General features: G+C 38.3%; 2 pseudogenes across 2 annotated transcripts; one reads left to right on the top strand and one right to left on the bottom strand.

Annotated features, from left to right (window-relative positions):
• Nucleotides 1-649: 649 nt before the first annotated feature.
• Nucleotides 650-3,669, bottom strand: LOC148917634 (uncharacterized; annotated as a pseudogene). The gene is made up of 4 exons (XR_016126391.1): nucleotides 3,336-3,669; nucleotides 2,980-3,138; nucleotides 2,128-2,346; nucleotides 650-996 (listed from the first exon to the last, which is right to left on the bottom strand). The product of XR_016126391.1 is annotated as an uncharacterized LOC148917634 (transcript).
• Nucleotides 3,670-9,221: 5,552 nt separating this feature from the next.
• LOC148917633 (pentatricopeptide repeat-containing protein At4g21300 pseudogene) lies at nucleotides 9,222-19,303 on the top strand (annotated as a pseudogene). The gene is made up of 2 exons (XR_016126350.1): nucleotides 9,222-10,002; nucleotides 15,263-19,303. The product of XR_016126350.1 is annotated as a pentatricopeptide repeat-containing protein At4g21300 pseudogene (transcript).
• Nucleotides 19,304-20,322: the final 1,019 nt, after the last annotated feature.

The raw sequence follows: 20,322 nt of genomic DNA, 5'->3' as shown, positions 1-20,322 counted from the left end.
AAGTTTAGCTGGCCTGCAAGTTCACAACTACAGCAAGAAAAAAACACAGTATTTTCACCCTGCTAGAAATTTTAGCATACATGACATTCTATGGTGAACATGACTGCGTATGTGGATTCGGAGAGTTGAATGCTAAATGCCATAGAAATCTTGAAGAGAAGAATAAACAGAGAAGGAAAGTAAGCTCTTGGGCTAGTTGAAGCCTAGACGATATGAAATCACTCGCGATGATCTTCAGTTGACCTGAAGAATCATGACAATCCTATGTTATGGCATCCATCTCTGATTGGGTGGCAAAACCAACTTCAAGACTTGGCTTTCAAGGATAACCAAAGAAGGAATCAAAAAGGGAGGAGAATATGCAATTCATGTTTATTCAGTAATATTTTATGTGAGCCTAGTTTTTCATTTATTAGAAAATGCACTAGTGGAGAAGAGTCTTATGCCTGTTTCTAGTATCAAAACTGACAGATTCAACTATGTGATTGCATATTGTGAGGCTCAAACCAATTGTGTGATTTAATAACATTGATCAGAAAATCAAGTGAGCACTGTTAAGTTCAAAGCCATAGTATCAATTACCTGACTCCTAAGAAATGAAAGAAGGTTCACTTTCAAGAAACAGGAAAGAAGTGTGGAGACTTAAATGTGAAATTCAAGATAAGAATGTTATCATTAGAGTCATGGCGTTGTACAGGGAATGTATTAAAATGGGTGATCTCAAGTTTCCAGTCCAACAATAAGAGCATCCAAGCACACACCAATGATGAACAACTGTAAGGAATTCTCACCAGACAAGTGAGCTGCACTAAAAATAGCTGAGCTTATCAAAACTGCTGACTGCCATTTCATAGCGGACGAAATCGACGCTAATAAAAATCCCCTGTAAACAGTTTCTTCCAGCACGGGAGTTACAATGCAATATACAAGGACGCAAGCAGCTTTTGAGATGTTGCTGCTTACCAGGATTTCTTTGAGTACAGGGTTGTTTATAGCCTGCAATGATATGGTGCAAAATAAATACTTGAAAGAGGAACAGAGTTTCCATAAAATTACTAAATCAATGATATATTTATTTAGAGAAATATAAATGAGCTGTAATAAGAACTTGAGAACAATTTGAAAAGGCAAAAACAATTTATAGGAAACTCTACAACAGCCAGAAAATGAGCCAACTTCTTTGGAAGTTTTTTTACTTGCATTAAGGACTCAGATGATACACATTGTTGAAGCAACTGCTTAGAGTTAAGGGTTAAATTGCATTGGAACATGTAGATTGAAAAGGGTCAAGAACGACGAAATAAGAGATATACTAAATCAAGAAATCTTTTTCTAATTTCAATGCAAGATTGATTTGGGAAATTTCCAGTGAGTTAGATTAGGCCTTTATCCCCTTATTCAATTATTCTTGGGCCCTTTCAAAACATGTTTTACTTGTTGTCTGATGCAGTTGTGAGATCATTTTAACTTAGGTGGAAAATCCTTAATTCCAATTGTAAAAGCCTCTTCTACCGAGCACTATATGATTCTAAACTAGTTAAAATCAAACCACAGCCACTTACTCATAAATAGTGAAATCAAATTAAAATTAATATCAGAAACATTTTATCAAGCACTAAACCATTTTATATTAGCTGCTGTATCATCACAGCAAACCGAGTCATCAGACCAGTTGTCAGTTTGTTCAGTTTTGGCTAGTGAAACCATTGTGAGCCTAGAGTTATCAAGTCAATGAGAATCAGTCCCCTATACAGTTTCATCTCTCAAATTCTCTATGCACTATGAATCATGTGAAATGAAGGATACAACCTCCTTCCTGCAACTCATCATTAATTCCTATGAGATCTCATCCATCATCAGATTGGTTGTATTATTCTCAAAAACCATTTATTTACTATATTTGGATACCTTAATCATTGTACCTTCTATCATTTGTATGACATTATAGACGTATGCTCTAGGGGAAAAAAAAATAATAATAACGTACAGTTCTGAAAAATAAAGCCAATTGTAGAAAAAGGTACTTATCCCAGTTTCTGATTGCCTTTTTTTTTCTTGGATGAGAAAGTACATGAAATATTATAACAAGAGCAGAAAACCATAAGCAGTTAAATTTATCAAGCGAACCTTGGGCCCAACAACACTATCAGCAAGGAAGGAAGTAAGGAAAACCAACATGAATAGAAACCCAAATCCTACAGCTGATGCCAACAGCCAGCTCCTCTCTTCTGATACTTTGTTAGCTTTAAAGAAATCCACAAACTTATATTGTGGCTTAGCAGTGCTCTGCAGAAGAACTAGAGCTGCAATGAGCTCTAAAATTTGAGCTCCAAGCAATGATATTGCCTGCAATATCCAAAAAAGGAAACCAACATGCGTTATAAGTGTGCAACTTTATTAATGCAAGGCTAAAGTTTGTTCAAATGCTAGACAGTCCATATATGAACTTGCCCAAATTAGGTATCAGTGCAGAACAGAATCCATGAAATCCCATTACTAAGAGAGTTATCTACTGAACTACAGATCTTATGGGCGTGAGAACAATGCTATGCCACGAGATGCTAATTGTTGCTTGTTTCAAATTTCAATTGGTACTTCGAAGATGCTGATGAGATTCCTATCTCTGCATTACAGAACCATGTACTTTCGTAACCATTGTCACGTTTTTGAGTTTTGAATCCTAAGTTTGATGTAAAGAGAGGACTGGATGGGCTACTTGATTATAGGGTGGTTCATTAGCCTCAATAAAGCATATGCCAATCCATACACAAGGACAGAAGACAAACAAATCCAAATTCAGCCCCGAAAAACGACACCTACATTTCAATGTTAAATGATGAAAAGGGAAGTAAGATCGCCCTTCTCGGTAAAGCATTTTGTGTAAGTATCCTCTAACATTTCCCATTCTTCCGAGAATCGAATAGTGTAAAAAGGCATTTTTGCGCCAGGTCGATCTTACAAATCAAGAAACAAACTCACCTCTATCTGTGGATCAAGAATGGGTTCACGCAATACATGAGCAACCACAGACAACCCTCCAAAACTCAGAGGAATGTGCAAACTGAACATATAGAAAGCCATAGTGCTCCATAAACTTCCATGGTCCCATGGAGCATCTGCTGCCAAAACCGAGAATCCCTACAATTTAGAATCACAAAGAAGCCCATTTCATTTCATGCTTGGTTCAAGAACAAAAAAAGCCAAAGAACCCAAAAGAATATGGTTGACAGGCCAGTTGTAACAATGAATTCACCATTAACGCATAAAAATCCTCTGAGAAAATATCAGATATATAAAAAAGAGAAGTTCAAAAAGAAAAATGAGCGGAGTTGAACCTGAGAAGAGGCTTCATGGGTGTTTTCAGTTTTGTTACAAAAGCACTTGAAAGAAACTTTGGAGCTTAAGCTGGATTTGGAATTGGTGCAACTGAGAAGAGTATGGGGAGATAGAAAGCAAATTAGTGGTCTGCTAAAATTTCCAAGGGGTTTTTTTGGTGCAAGGTGTAGAGGATGCCACAGTTGCCACTGTAACTGTATCATTCTGTCCCAAAGCAGTGGTTCTGCTCCTCCTCATGTCCAGCCGCTACCCAATCATCGATGGTAAACCACAAGGTCTTAGGCCAAATAGGGGAATTTGCGCTAACGGTTCTTGTCCGTATCCTGCTTTTATTTGCTCAATTAACACAATTAAAATTGCGGTGAAATTCGGATCAACTCGTCATGACACCACCCAATTGTCATGACAAAGGACAAAGAGAGACAAGGCTGATACTATTTATATGAATAGTATAATTTCAAAGACAAAAGTGTTTTAACTATATCACATAAATGACAAATATTATTCACTTTACTTTTATTTTTATTTTTATACCTAAATAATTAATTTTAGAAGATTTTCTGATAAGATTTTGGATTCCTCGTCAATATTTATTATAAAATTCATATCTCAGAATTCAAATGAATTTTTGGATAAAATTTTCGAATAAGATTCTCATTGTCACATGTCGATATTTATTAAAAAATAAATCTCAAATTTCAGATAAGATTTTAGGATAAGATTCTTGGGTGTCACGTGTCGATATTTATTATAAAATACAAATATCAGATTTCATATAAGATTTTCACCCTTAAAATTACGTCACGTGTCATCTCTATCTTCTAAATTTCTTTATAAAACTAGAGGCTCAACTCATACCTCTCACACCAGATCTTCTCTATCTTTTCATTTCTCATATTTTAGATTTCATACTCCACTCTCAATGTCAGACATAACGAGATGCTTGGATAGGCAAGAGCGAGAAATTAAAGAAAAAAGGTGTAGACGAGTTGAAGAAAAAAGGGTGCAGTGGGTATGCTTGATCTATCAAGGCAAGGCTGCCACCGTGGTTCATAAGTCGGTCGTGGCTCGAACGTGGACAGACATAGGCATTACTTTATCCCAAATTCTATGTACTCTAATGTTGATTTTCGAGGGCGATATAGAATGCAACCTCATTTGTTCAAAAGTTATGCATGATGTTTGCAATTACGATACATACTTCGCTCAGAAGTGTGATGTTGTTGGGGTTTTAAGGCTTCTTCCAGAGCAAAAGCTTACAGCTAATATCGAATGCTGGTGTATGGTACATCTGTTGATCAGGTGGATGAGATTGCTAGGATAGAGAAGTCCACTACTCTAGAGAGCTTGATCAGATTATGTGATCCAATCAAAACTCTTTACACCAGTGACTATCTTCCCAAATGGCTTCCACAGAAAGCTGAAGTTTGAGGTTTTCCAAGCATGATTGGAAGCATCGACTGTATGCATTGGCAATAGAAGAATTGCTCAACTGTCTGGCAAGGAGATTATGGGAATAGGAAAGGGCAAAAAAGTATCATTCTCGAAGCCGCTGCTAGATTCGATATATGAGTTTGGCATGCCTTTTTCGGAGTAGTCGAATCTCAAAACGACCTGAACGTGCTGAGTCAATCCCTAGTATTCAATGATATCTTGAGAGGTGAAGCCCCAAATATCACCTATGAAATCAACAATACCGTCTACTGGAATGAGTATTATCTAGCAGACGGCATTTACACGAGGTGGACCACATTTGTCAAATCAATTCTGCATCCCCTATCGGAGAAGGAAAATTTATTTTCTACATATCAAGAGGGTTACAGAAAATATGTCGAAAGGTGTTTTGGTATCCTCTAAGCTCAGTGAGCATTTATTAGGGGTGATGCACGTATGTTTAATAAGGAAGTGCTTTGGAGCATTATGATGACGTGCATCAACCTCCATAATATGATTGTGGAGGATGAGTATGATTATGATGCTCTAGACGTATTCAAACTTGATCCCATGAATACGACCTTGACAAGAATTTATGAAAGGCCCATGGGAATAAATGGACAACCACTGGAGCATGAACCGTTGGTTAGGAACGGTCGTTTCATGAACCTTATGATTGATCGATATACGGAGATGCAATTGTCTTATATTCATGAATGATGTCAAGTTGACTTGATGGAGCACTTATGGGCGGTTAGAGGCAATGACGGTGAATGAAGTAAAGTGAAGATGCTTTGTTTTTAATTTTACTTTGTGGTGATGTATGCTTTACTTGTTTTTTGTTTTGAATTTGCTTTGGTTGTGTTTTATTTTTAATTACGTTTACGTTGTGTTTTTTATTTATTTTTTTATTATGCTTTAGTTTGATGTATGCAATGTGTTGAATAAAAAGGTATTCTATTGAATGATTTCTTTATTCACTAAAAGAAAAGCAATACAACTAATTACGAAAGACTAGTAATTAAATAAAAGACAAGAATTACAACTAATTTAATACAAAACGAAAATTACCAATAACTTACCTCATTGCCAAGATTTTCGCCGCTTCGATGGTTGTCCCTTGCTTTTGCCAACACATCTCTCCATTTCCCCAACTCTTTATTCAAAATTTTCCACCTACTAGCCAAGGCCATTTCCGTATGAGCTGAACGCGATCTTTCACAAAATTCGACATGAATTTTTCTCCACATATGAGAGAATTTCATCTCTTTGCTCGTGATCGGACATTGACCAACTTGGACCCAACACTCACACAACAGAACATCTTCAATGGTTGTCCACGTCCCTCCAGCTTTGATGGAAGATGCCATAAGATGGTGAATAAAAATGAAAATTGAAAGTGAATAAATTTTTGTGTAGAAAGTGAATAATATTAGAAGGAGAAGAAAATGTATGAGGATTTGATGTTGAAAAAAGTGAACAACATTGGTAGGTATTTATAGAAAAAGATTCCAGAATTTTTTGGTAATTAAAAAAATAATTTCAAATTTTTTCAAGAATTTTTAAGCCAAAAAAAGGGTAGCCTTTGGATTGGAGGAAAAAAAAGATTGAGTGACCAAACACGCCACGTGGTAGGTGTTACCGCGTAAAGCAAGGCCGACACTAGCGCAAGGAAGTTTAAGGTAAAAAATTCAAACCTGTGTGTTGACGCGATCAAGGCCAAGAGCCCTCGGGCTCATTTCACCTTCTGCTTGCCTCGGTTTCAGTGGGACCCACCTCTTGCTCAGCAAATTTGGCCTCTGAACGCAAAACCTAGGCTTGGGCTCCCTCCTCCCTAGCTTGGGCAACCGTTGGAAACGCTCTTAATAAACTAGTGAATTTAAAGATAACCCACCAACTCTCGAAATGACCTAATTGACACATTTACTATTTAATTTTTATTAATAATAATAAATATGTGGTATAGGGTAGTAGATTTCATCCCACCCAAATGAAAGTCCTTAGCCTAAGTCGATATCCTTAGTCTAATTCTCATATGTATTTTGAATTCAGCCTCCTCTTAAACATGTTAGTAATCTATTTAACATGACTCGAACACGTTTATTAAATGGATTGGATTTGAGTTGAGCATCCAGACAGGACACGACATGACACGACCCATTGTCAACCCTACTAGTCCAATAGTAAATTTAGTAAAAGGGCATTTATCATTTGGTCCATATAAGGTACGTAACGTATTTTGTAACAATTGGATGATAATAATCTTATTGGTTTTTAAGATTCCCTTTGAAGTCTAATTGTGCTTCTCAGATGATGCCAAGGGAGATTTTATTTTTTCTTTTCATACAGTACTAAACATGGTTCCACTTTTCTTTTGTAAAATTTGGTACTTACGTAGATGATCTCTTCGCGTGAACTGGAACTACTACTTCTCCTACTTAAATGATCTCTTCATATGGACTTGTGTTTCGTCTATCGCTTCTATTATTGTTGATTTTAATCTTATTGGGAGATGATAGATTCATTTTTATCTTATGCTTCCGTCATGTTCTCGATATGAATATGTTCTTATGCTAAATTATTCTAGTATGACATGTCATTGGCCCCGTTTGGGATTGCTTTTTTTCGCTAAAAACCTGCTTCACTTTAGTTAAGCAGTTTTAGGTGTTTGTAAAAATAAAATATCTCGATTATTTTAAAGCGAGTAGCTTTTGACATTTTGAAGCTAAGTTATGTTGCTTTTCAAAGCGCTTTCAAAAGAAGCGAGATAAACCTTTAATGAATTTTTCAATTCCCAAAATACCATCATTCATTTTAAAAATAACACCACCTCCACTTCCACATCCAACTCCACCACTTACACCACCACATTCACTACCTCCACAACCACCGCCATCGCCACCGCCACCACCACCACCACCACCTCCTCCACCACCACCTCCTCCATCACCACCAACCCACCACCACCACCACCACCACCAACAATTCCACCTTCACCTCCAACTCCACCACAACCACCACCACCACCACCACTACCACCACAACCACCACCACCAACTCCACCTTCACCTCCACCACCACCACCACCACCACCACAACCACCACCTCCTTCAAAACCTCCACATCCACCACCACCTCCACAACCAACACCACCACCACCACCATGCTGCCACCTCCACCACCATGCTGTCACTACCACCACCTCTACAAGCGCCATCCCTACCACCACCACCTCCACTCCATCACTACCACTACTACCACATGATGAGTACATAACACTTTTAACATCATGTCTATTTTAGTCATTATTCATAGTTACAACAATTTTATATTAAAACTTACCAAACGGTTTTGACACTGCTTTTTGTACTAACAGCACTTTAAAAATATTGTTTACCAAACACGGAGCTGTTTTACTTTATAACTAATTATTTTCAAAGCCAGTTAAACAACTTTTTTTAAAAGTGACAGCAATCCCAAACTTGGTCAGTCTATCTGCTTTGTCCCTATCTATGAAAAATATTTTAAAAAACCACGGTATTTATAAAAAAAAAACGTATATGTGTGAATAAAATAAGTATTGTAGGTGAATTTACTAACCATGCTATAGAAATTCTTTTTTGATTAATTCAGGCTAGCATGAGAGAAGCACTCAATGTATCGGTTTCTTCTTCTAATTTTAAGCAAACGCCGCGTTTTGAAAGCTTGAAAGCTTCGACTCTTTCACTTCATCGTTTTCCCATCCCGCCATTTTTCCGCAAAGACGGATTTCTCTCCTCCTTTACACCAAAATCAATCCAACCTCAAACTCCCCTTGTATCTCTATCTCCTTTAACAAAAGTTCAAACTTCACTCCTCAGCATCAGGTATGGATTTGTTAACTTTTTTTGTTTATTTTATTGAATGAGTGCTGTATGCTTATTGGGCATTACAAAAGTCTGGGTTTTTCTTTTGTTGAATGAGTTTATACAATTTGCAGAAATTTTACTGAAAAATCAGACAAAAAAAAGTAGAAATTGGTTATTTTATAATTTTGTTCAATTGATTGATGGGTTTTAGGGATAAATTTTTGTTTTTGAACAAGGTTTTAGGGATTATTTTGTTGAAGGGGTTTTAGATGAATTTACTTAAGAACAACCTTGAAGCCAATTCATTGAGTTGGCCATTTTCGTTTCTGTCTTTTGAACTTCTTTAATCAAATTTCTTGCTCTATTTTCTTCTAACCCTCCCCAGTATCACACGTGAAATTTGAAATATTTTCTCTAGCCCCAATCAATTTTCAAGTTTTGTTTTTAACCCTGTTTCTTACAGGCTTGAGGGTTCATTTCCAAATATTCTCTGGGGTTGTTGGAACAATCTTCTTCCTCTAAGAATCACAGCTCACTCACCCCAGCTGACCCAGGTATTTCTTCTTCCCTTCTTTTAGTTTCTGATTTATTTCAAATTTAGGATTTGATTAGAGTTTATATAAGCTTCTAATTTAAGGTTTAATTTAGAGTTGAACATAGGTTTAAATTTGGGGATTTAATTTATGTTTTAAATAAGGAATTAATAAATAACATTTCTTACTTTTTATGTACTTGCTTCTGTATTTGTACATGGACATATGGAGTAAACTAAGGCAGGATTTCCAAAAACATACCTGCGCACTTTTTTCTGGCCTGTTTGGGGTTTGGACAGTTTGGCAATATGAAACATGAAATTGTTTTTCTGTGAGTATACTTTATACGGACAGTTTGATGCTCTGAGAAGCACCATGTCGGAATCTGTTATGCATGCATGCCTCCTTCTTAGAGTTGAACCAAATTCTTCTGCAACGTTGGTTGAGATAGTTGCTTGAACAGCAAAAGTAATGTGCAAATTTCTCGTAACTTGAATATCTGGTGGATATTAAAACTTCCAAACTAATTCAAAACATTGTCTTCAGTAATCATGGTGTTTTTCTAAGCTAAAAATAAAAATTTCTATTTTACATAAGACGATATGAGAAACTGTTTTTGGTTTTCTCTGGAAGTGTTTTTTGAAATCTGCGTTTTGAAATAATGAGAACCTCTTTATACATTGTTTGTAAGGTTAAAATAAACATCTTCTTAGGTTTGTGAACCACTTTTTTATGGTTTTTGGAGGGGCTTCTCGAAAAGTGTTATTAGGTGAATAGGTAACAGACAGTGATAAGAGGATATTATCTCAGGATTATGCAAATTTTTACGTGTTTCTACTAACACTTTATAGGTGTTAAATAACTCGCCTTCTAGATCTTGTTCTTTGATGTAACCGACGGCAATAGACTAAACTAGCAAATATTAAAACACTTAGAAACACACAAGAAATATACTGGTTCGGCAGAACTTTTGCCTACGTCCAGTTGTGATTTCTCTACTAGAGAAATCACCGCTCCTTTGATTAATAATAGAGATTACAGAACTTTTGCAACCCTAGAACTAATCTCAAAACTCTTGGCTGTCTCTGGCTGTTTTTCCTCTCTTTAAAATAAGCCTTGCCACACCCTATTTATAGATATAGAGTTGGCTTACATGTCCCAAGGCTGATTGGATTCCTATTCCTAAGTAGATTAGGAAATTACATTTATCCAAATCATAATAGACTTCTAGAAATCCAAACCTGAATTGAATAAGGAAAACTGAAATTCTTTCCTAATCCCTTTAGGACAAGAATTGGTATACCTCTAATTTTCCTAAAACAATCCTAAACCAACTAGGACATATTTGACGAGCCAAAATCCTAACAATCTCCACCTTGGTGAGTCAAACCAAGTCTTGATCGTTGCACCCCAGAGTATCTTTGAACCTCCTTGAAGTAGCTCTGGAAATCTTCAAGAGTCTTCACCTTGGCAATCTTCTTCTTGCCTCATTTGCACCTCAAGTGAGGAGGTGCTCCACTTTAATCAATCAACGAGATTGATCAAGTTCAAGCAATGCTTGAACTTCTTGGCCGGCACTATCTTTGTAAGGAAATCTGCAGCATTGTCATATGTATGAATCTTTTCAATCCAAATCTCCTTAGACTCCACCCAACCTGATTCTGTGATATCTTGCTTCAATGTGCTTTGATCTTCCAGAAAAAACTTGATTCTTTGCCAAGTGAATGGCACTTTGACTATCACACTTCAGCTTCACAAAATCTTGGGTGATCCCCATTTGACTTACCAAGCCATTAAGCCAAATTGCTTCCTTTCCAGCTTCGGCCAATGCAATATACTCTGCCTCTGTGGTCGACAAAGCTGTAATTGGTTGCAGTAGTGCCCTCCAACTGATCGGTCCTCCTGCGCATGTAAACACATAACCAGAAGTTGACCTTCTCTTGTCCAAGTCCCCTGCATAATCAGCATCCACATATCCCAACACCCTTGCATTTTCTTTTTGCTTCTCAAACATAATCCTTTGTCGCCAAGAACCCTTCAAATAACGCAAAATCCACTTGACTGCATCCCAATGTTGCTTTCCTGGATTTCCCATGTATCTGGAAACGACACTGATTGCTTGAGCTATGTCTGGACGTGTGCATACCATTGCATACATAAGGCAGCCCACGGCATTAGCATAAGGAACCTTCTCCATTACTTGCTGCTCTTCCTCGGACTTAGGACACTGTTGCCCACTTAACTTGAAGTGAGCTGCCAAAGGAGTCGAAACTGCCTTTGCTTCTTGCATGTTGAACTTCTCAAGAACCTTCTGAATATACTTGGCTTGTGATATCCAGATCCTTCCAACGGTCCTATCTCTCTGAATCTCCATGCCAAGGATTTTCTGTGCTGCACCTAGATCCTTCATGTCGAACTCCTCGCTCAACATCATCTTCAAGTCTTGAATTCTAGACTTGTCTTGACAAGCGATTAGCATGTCATCCACATATAACAACAGCAATATGACCATCCCATCTTGGAACACATGATAGTACACACAACAGTCATATAAACATCTTCTAAAATTGATTTTCAGCATGAAGTAATCGAACCTCTTGTACCACTGTCTTAGAGACTGTTTCAGGCCATACAGGGACTTCTTTAGCTGACATACTAGGTTTTCTTTCCCATATTCAACAAACCCTTCTGGTTGAGCCATGAAAATTGTCTCCTCTAGATCCCCATGAAGAAATGCTGTCTTCACATCCATCTGCTCAATCTCCATGTCATGCTGAGTTGCCATTGCTAAAAGCAATCTGATAGAAGTATGTTTAACTACGGGTGAAAAATCTCATCATAATCCACCCCTTCCTTTTGTGAGTACCCTTTAGCCACGAGCCTTGCTTTGAATCTCACGGCATCTTGTTCATGTAGTCCTTCCTTTTTCCTAAATACCCACTTGCATCCAACTAGCTTTCTGCCTTTGGGCTTAGGAACCAACTCCCAAACAGAGTTCTTGTAAAGAGACTCCATTTCTTCTGTCATAGCACTTATCCAACTATCTCGCTCATCACTTGCTATAGCTTCTCGATAAGTAGTTGGATCTCCTTGACTAATGTTGAGAGCATAATTAACTTCGTCTTGGTCAAACCCAAACCTGTCAGGTTTCTTCTTGTTCCGATTAGGTTTGTCCAGTGCTATGCATCTCTGGAATGCAGGTGGATTGTTGGTTGGAGTTCTAACCCTTTGGGATGTCTGGCGGATTAGAGTGCCTTCAATCTGCCCTATTTCTTGCTCCACCTGATTCCTAACTGGTGAACGATGCTGATGCTCTTCTTCTTCCTCAAAACCATCAAATTCAAAGCATCTTGCTCAATTTGCTCCACCTGAGCTGCTTCTTCGTCTGAACTGATTAACGGAATCTTTGTTGCTTCAATTTCAGCATCGTCTTTCTTCTCCCTACTGCTCTCGACTTTATTCAGAGGCATGGTTGTCTCATCAAAGACAACATCTCATGACAACCTTTTTCCTGTTGTTGATATCCCAAAGCTTGAAACCCTTCACTCCTTTCTCAAAACCTAAGAATATGCAATGTGTAGACTTTGGTTTGAGCTTGGACCTTTCATCGCTTGGAATATGTGCATAAGCACTGCAGCCAATACCCCGAGCTTGGAATAGTCCACCGACTTCTCGCACCATACCTCTTCTGCACTCTTAAAACCGAGAACTGTAGATGGTGATCTGTTAATCAAATAACTTGCATGATTAACACTTCGCCCAAAAACTATTAGGCAATCCTGCATGAAATCGCATGCTCTCTCTCTCTCCATGAGAGTTCGGTTCATCCTCTCAGACTCCATTTTGTTGGGGATTCTTCTTTCTTGTAAAGTGCCTTGTGATGCCTTCTTGCTTGCAGTAATCAGTAAACTCATTACTTGTATATTCACCTCCATTGTCACTTCTGGTACTTGATCTTTCTTCCAGTTTGATTCTCGGTTTCTTTTTCCATTCCTTGAACTTTGCAAAAACCTCGGATTTCTGCTTCATGAAATAAACCCAAACCTTCCTAGAAAAATCATCCATGAAAGTAACAAAATACCTGGCTCCACCATTTGATTTGGTTGGTGCAGGGCCCCAAACATCCGAGTGAATATAGCCGAGTTGCTCCTTGCTTCGGTTATCTGCACTGCTACTCGTGAATGATACCTTCCTTTGCTTTCCAAGAACACAATATTCACAAAAGTCCAGTTTGCAAGATGACACGCCTTCCAACAGGCCTTGCTTGTATAATTCTTGCAACCCTTTCTGGCTTATGTGCCTGAGCCTATGATGCCAGAGTTCAGTCTTGTCTTCTATACCTTGATTTACAGAAACAGCTGCTCCCCCAACTATAGTGGTCCCAATTAACTTATACAGCTTATTGGGTTGTAGGTCACCCCGCATTACCACCAGTGATCCTTTGGCTACCCTGAGTCTTCCCTTTTTAGACTCGTACCCATAGCCGGCCTCATCTAAAGTACCCAAGGAAATCAAATTCTTTCTTAGTCTAGGGACATATCTAACGTTCCCCAAAACTCGTATCATCCCATCAAACATTCTGATTTGAACAGTGCCGATTCCTTTTACAGGACATGAAGAATCGTCCCCCATTAAAACTTCCCGCTGCTGACTTCTTTGTAAGTATCGAACCATTCTCTTACTGCACACATATGAAAAGTGCATCCGGTATCCAAAATCCAATTTGTGAAAGCCTTGGAGCTGATGTTACTTGAAAGAAGCTCCTGTCACTCTCATGCTCGGTGATTGCACTAGCTGAACCCGAGCTTCCTTCCCTCTTGGCTTTCTTCTCTTTCCAAATCTTGCAGTTCCTCTTCCAATGATCGGCTGAACCACATTCGAAGCAACCTTCCTTCTTTTCCTTTTTCTTCTTGGATTTTGACCTACCTCTGTTGCCTGTTTTCTTTCCTTTGTCTTTTCCCGCCCCCTCTCCTTGCCTTTGGCATAAAGGCCTTGAGAGCTTTCAGTTATATCATCTAGTTTAGCATATGGTGAAGAGCTTGAATCACGTCTTCAAGCTTCAGGGACTCTTTTCCAAACATTAGAGTTGTTCGAAAATGCTTGAAAGACGAAGGTAGAGACCTCAGCAAGATGATAGCCATATCATCATCTTTGTAAGTTTCTTCGACCTTCTGAAGATTAGTTATGCAATTTTGAAACTGCATACGTGATCTTCAATATCACCTCCTTCTTCCAATCGAAGTCCGAATAGTTCATCCTTTAGAAAAAGTTTATTGGACACGGTTTTGCCCATATAAACATTCTCCAACTTTTCCCATGCTTCTTGGGCAGTCATCTTTTCTGTGATGTGTGACCGAACTGATCTTGTGAGATGGATCTCGATGGAACTCTTGGCTTTCTTGAGAACCTTAGTCCATGCTGTGTCTGTCATGCATGTTGGCTTCTCACCGCTGAGTGCATCATCCAAATCTTCTTTGTATCGACGTTCTTCATCATCCTTTGCCAATCCGTGAAGTCATCCTTGCCGTCAAAGGGCTTTAACGCAGGTCCTAGATCCGCATTCATCTTCCCTTTAGACATCGTAGAACCCCTTAACCAGGCTCTGATACCACTTGTTAAATAACTCGCCTTCTAGATCTTGTTCTTTGATGTAACCGACGGCAATAGACTAAACTAGCAAATATTAAAACACTTAGAAACACACAAGAATTATACTGGCTCGGCAGAACTTTTGCCTACGTCCAGTTGTGATTTCTCTAGGTAGAGAAATCAGAGATTACAGAACTTTTGCAACCCTAGAACTAATCTCAAAACTCTTGGCTGTCTCTGGCTGTTTTCCTCTCTTTAAAATAAGCCTTGCCACACCCTATTTATAGATATAGAGTTGGCTTACATGTCCCAAGGCTGATTGGATTCCTATTCCTAAGTAGATTAGGAAATTACATTTATCCAAATCCTAATAGACTTCTAGAAATCCAAACCTGAATTGAATAAGGAAAACTGAAATTCTTTCCTAATCCCTCTAGGACAAGAATTGGTATACCTCTAATTTTCCTAAAACAATCCTAAACCAACTAGGACATATTTGACGAGCCAAAATCCTAACAATAGGCACTAGCAACAATCCTAAGTTGACTTATTGGTGCTGTAGCGTCTGCGCAGGCAGCTGGGAGGACACATCAAAGCAATCCGATAAAGGTGGGTTCTCTATTCTCTATCTTTCTTCAGAATTTGTTGTCAACCACGTAGTTTTCAAGTAACCCTATGGACCAATAGACAGAAAACCAAAAAGAGAAAAAGATATGTCCAGGCCTTTCTAAACAAAGACAATTCTTACAAAACAAAAGAGATGTACAAGAAAGTTATATGTCCAATCTATAAACATTTCATACCCATTACATCACAAAGATCCAAGTCCGTACATACAGACTGCAAATACTTCCTTAATCTGGAAGGGGCAGTGGCAAGCCAAATTGCTTCAATCTTGCAAGCTTGTAGTGATCATTCTCTTATCCAACAAGGTAGACAAGTTCATGCGCATGCTATTTGCAGTGGACTTGTAAAAAACAGCCTTGTCGGTACAAAGATTTTGGGTATGTATTTTCTCTGTGGGAGCATTGTGGATGCTAAGAACATCTTTTATCAGCTTGATTCGCAATATACTTTGCCTTGGAACTTGATGATTAGAGGGTTTACTATGACGGGTTACTTTGAGTTTGCCTTGCTGTTTTACTTTAAGATGTTGGGTTCTGGAATTTCACCTGACAAGTACACTTTTCCAAGTGTAATTAAAGCTTGCGGTGGTGTGAATAATGTAAGATTGGGTAAAGCAATCTATGATACCATCCAGTTTATTTGTTTTGGAGTGGATATATTTGTGGGTAGTTCTTTGATTCAATTGTATGTGGACAATGGTTGTATCCATGATGCATGGTGCTTGTTTGTTGAAATGCCTCACAAAGATTGTGTTTTATGGAATGTCATGCTTCATGGTTATGTTAAAAATGGAGAATCGAAGAATGCTGTTGGAATGTTCTTGGAAATGAGAAATAGTGAAATTAAGCCCAATGCAGTGACGTTCGCTTGCATTTTGTCTGTTTGTGCCTCAGAAGCTATGATTGGTTTTGGTACTCAGCTTCATGGGCTAATTGTTGCTTCTGGGTTGGAGTTGGATTCTCCAGTGGCTAATACATTGTTAGCAATGTATTCAAAATGCCAGTGCTTGTCTGAGGCCCGCAAATTGTTTGATATGATGCCACAAACTGATTTAGTGACATGGAACGGAATGATATCTGGGTATATACAAAATGGTTTTATGGTTGAGGCTTCACGCTTGTTTCAAGCGATGATTTCTTCTAGTGTCAAACCGGACTCAATCACATTTGCAAGTTTTCTACCATCGGTTGCTGAACTGGCTAGCCTCAAGCAAGGTAAGGAAATTCACGGTTACATTGTAAGACACTGTGTGCCTTTGGATGTGTTCTTGAAAAGTGCACTGATTGATGTATACTTCAAGTGCAGGAATGTGGATATGGCACGCAAAATTTTCAACCAAAGCACCAGAACTGATGTTGTCATGTGCACTGCTATGATTTCAGGGCCCGTTCTCAATGGGATGAATAATGATGCATTGGAAATTTTTAGATGGTTACTTAAAGAGAAAATGCGACCGAATTCTCTAACCTTGGCAAGTGTTTTACCAGCTTGTGCTGGTTTGGTTGCTCTGAAATTGGGAAAGGAATTGCATGGAAACATCCTCAAGCATGGGCTTGACGGAAGGCTTCATCTGGGAAGTGCGCTTACAGACATGTATGCAAAATCTGGAAGATTGGATCTTGCTCATCAAGTTTTTGAAATAATGTTTGAAAGGGACACCATATGTTGGAACTCAATGATAACAAGCTATTCCCAGAATGGCAAGCCAGAAGAGGCCATTGATATATTTCGTCAAATGGGGATGGCAGGTGCCAAGTATGACTGTGTAAGCATTTCAGCTGCTCTTTCTGCTTGTGCAAACTTACCGGCACTTCATTATGGGAAAGAGATTCATGGTTTCATGATTAGAAGTGCATTTAGGTCTGATCTGTTTGCTGAGAGTGCACTGATAGACGTGTATGCCAAATGTGGAAACTTAGTTCTTGCTCGCCGTGTGTTTGACATGATGGAAGAGAAGAATGAAGTTTCCTGGAACAGCATTATTTCTGCTTATGGGAGTCACGGTTGCCTTCAGGACTCTCTTGTCCTGTTTCGTGAAATGTTGGGTAATGGGATCCTGCCTGATCATGTCACCTTTCTTGGTATATTATCTGCTTGTGGCCATGCAGGCCAAGTTGATGATGGAAATTTCTACTTCCGTTGCATGATTGAGGAATATGGGATCCCAGCTAGGTTGGAGCATTATGCTTGCATGGTAGATCTATTTGGGCGTGCTGGACGTTTAAGTGAAGCATTTGAAACAATAAAGAGCATGCCATTCTCCCCAGATTCTGGTGTCTGGGGAACATTGCTTGGAGCTTGTCGGGTCCATGGCAATGTTGAGCTTGCTGAAGAGGCATCAAGACATCTTTTTGACGTAGAACCACAAAATTCTGGGTATTATATACTACTCTCAAATATACATGCTGATGCTGGAAAATGGGGAGTGTGCTTAAGGTTAGAAGTTTGATGAAGGAAAGAGGAGTTCAGAAGGTTCCTGGGTACAGTTGGATCGAGGTTAACAACAGCACTCATATGTTTGTTGCAGCAGATGGAAGTCACCCACAGTCTGCTCAGATATATTCAATGCTCAAGAGTCTTCTTCTTGAACTGAGAAAAGAGGGTTATAATCCTCAACCCTATCTTCCTACACATCCACAAACATCGGGGATGTAATTACTGGAAAGTTTCATTGTCTCCTCTAATCCTAGCAACTTCAGGATTAGGAATATGGTGCTGGCTCTGTGAATTATGGTAAGTCAGGGAATGAAAGGTTGTTGAACTATTCTATTTTACCAATTGCTAGATACATTTTTTATTTGCGTACTCGGATCTGCAGTTGTCACCTGTAATGAATGAAGCTTAAAGTTTTTATCATCTGCTTTATTGCACTGGTTGGAAGCACAAATATTTTTTTTTTTCTGGCCAGGGAACATGAAACGAATTTTTGTGAAACTGTACGCTGTTTTGTTTTTCCTTTCTTGACATTTTAATTAGAGTTTTAGAGAGAAAAAAGCTATAATCATTTTAACTTAAAGTGTGTAATTATACATAGCTAACTTAAAGTGTGTAATTAGACATTAATCCTTTTCTTTCTTCTTTGAATCATTCTATAGAACCAGATTAATTTTTGGAGATCATTGGAACTGATCAAGTTGGGCTTGATCTGCTTAGGTTTCCAAGACCTAAGTTTATTTACTTTAGTTTATTTTAATTTTATATTGTGGCCAGTCTTATCATCTACCCATTTTTCTTGTAAGATATAATTGCAAGATTGTAGCTTTTGGTCTGAAAATTACTATGTTAATTTTTAGGCAGATAAGTCTCTGAGGTTTGAACCCTTTGCTCTCTTTCATTTAGGCATCTTCAGCTATAAGATTAGAGCTTCAAGTAGGTTTCTGTATTTTGTTAACCCTTCCTTTTGCGTTATGTGAGAATCTCTGGAAGTGGTCATTGTTTTGTGGAGTGGAAAGATTGGTTTGTTTTGCAGGAGAGGAGGCAAATATGTGGTCAAAAATTTCCTGAAGGATTGTGCTGGAGAATCCATTTGCAGTTGTGGGTACTGAGATGAGCGTTCGACACATGATCTATATCGTTGCGGAGGGATTTTTGGAAGTGCACAGAAAGGAAAGCTTCCTAATATTGTTTAAGAATGTACGTTTACGTTTGCGGTTTTCTGTTTAAGACATAGCTTTAAGGGCTTTTGATATGTAAGAAGCTTGAAAGGTTTTGACTTATCCATACAGCCTAGTATGAATTGATAGTTCTAGTGACTGAAAGAAATTTTAAATCCGTTTTGCCACTTACGGATTTAGTAGGGTATTCTGTTTTGATATATGCTGCAAGAAATGAGGGGAATGTATAAGTGGGGATTATCACGTCAATGCATTGATCACAGAATCACCTCAACATAATTCATTAGAAGCTTTATGGATTCTTGAATATCCAATTACCGCAGATCCAACCCAATGACGTGGTATTTCTTTTGTTGTGTTTCGTTCTAAGTACAGATGTGCACGATTAAGCTTTCAATTTTTTCTGATGTGCGACTCTGAAACCTTTGTATCATGACCGTCTTTCAAAGAACTTGAAGTGACACAATCCAGACATTGTATGTTACGTTGTTGAATGGACGTGTTAAACAGCTCAAGCATTTCATGGCATTCTGTACATTACTCTGACACTACTTATCAGAATTCATATGAACTAAAATAAATAGGATCTCTCTACGAAATCCTCACCTAAAGGAGTTCTCCTTATACCATATTTGCAAATATTAGGGCAGAATGTGATGATGATCCTGCTACAGTCTAAACTCGTGTACATTATTAAAAGTCCAGAGGTATGCTCGACCACTTATACTATCTTTTTTGGTATTATGGGTTGAATTCTAAGTCTCGGTGTATGTTAACGGCATGTCTGATTTATTAGGTACTGTGATTTTCTTCATTTTCTTCTGTGCACATAGGCTAGAGTGCTGACCACATAAGCTTTTGTGTTCTGTTGAGGTACTTGTTTTGGGTTCTCTTGATTTCCTTTCGCTTCTGAACTGTATTTTGGATGCCAGGGATGGCTTTTCTTTCCAGCTTGAAGGAATGGATCACAGATTTCAAAGTCCCATTTCTGCCCTGAAATGTTTTCATACATGAGTTGTTTTCTTATATGGATTGGTTTCTAATTCAGTTATAAAATTTGAACATTATTTGACCACTTATTGTGAAATATTCTAATAGAAGCCTAACAGAACTGCCCCATTCCGTTTTATTTTTCTTTGATGCTTTACTTTAAAATCTTTCCATGAGGGTTGGTTTATTGTTTTTGGTTGATATGATATGATAAAATGCGGTTCTATTCTCTCTCTCTCACACTTTCTTCCTCTCCTTTTCTATGCTTTCTCTCACCCTCTCTCCCTCTCCTTGGTGCTCTTTCTGTCATCCATCTCTAGATCTGGTCAGATCTCGAGATTTGGAGATGGA

Source organism: Prunus mume, linkage group LG4, assembly GCF_029339155.1.
Source record: "Prunus mume cultivar Tortuosa linkage group LG4, ASM2933915v1, whole genome shotgun sequence".
NCBI classification, from domain to species: Eukaryota; Viridiplantae; Streptophyta; class Magnoliopsida; order Rosales; family Rosaceae; genus Prunus; species Prunus mume.
Note: the sequence above shows the minus strand (reverse complement) of the source record. Positions and strands in the feature narration are given on the sequence as shown.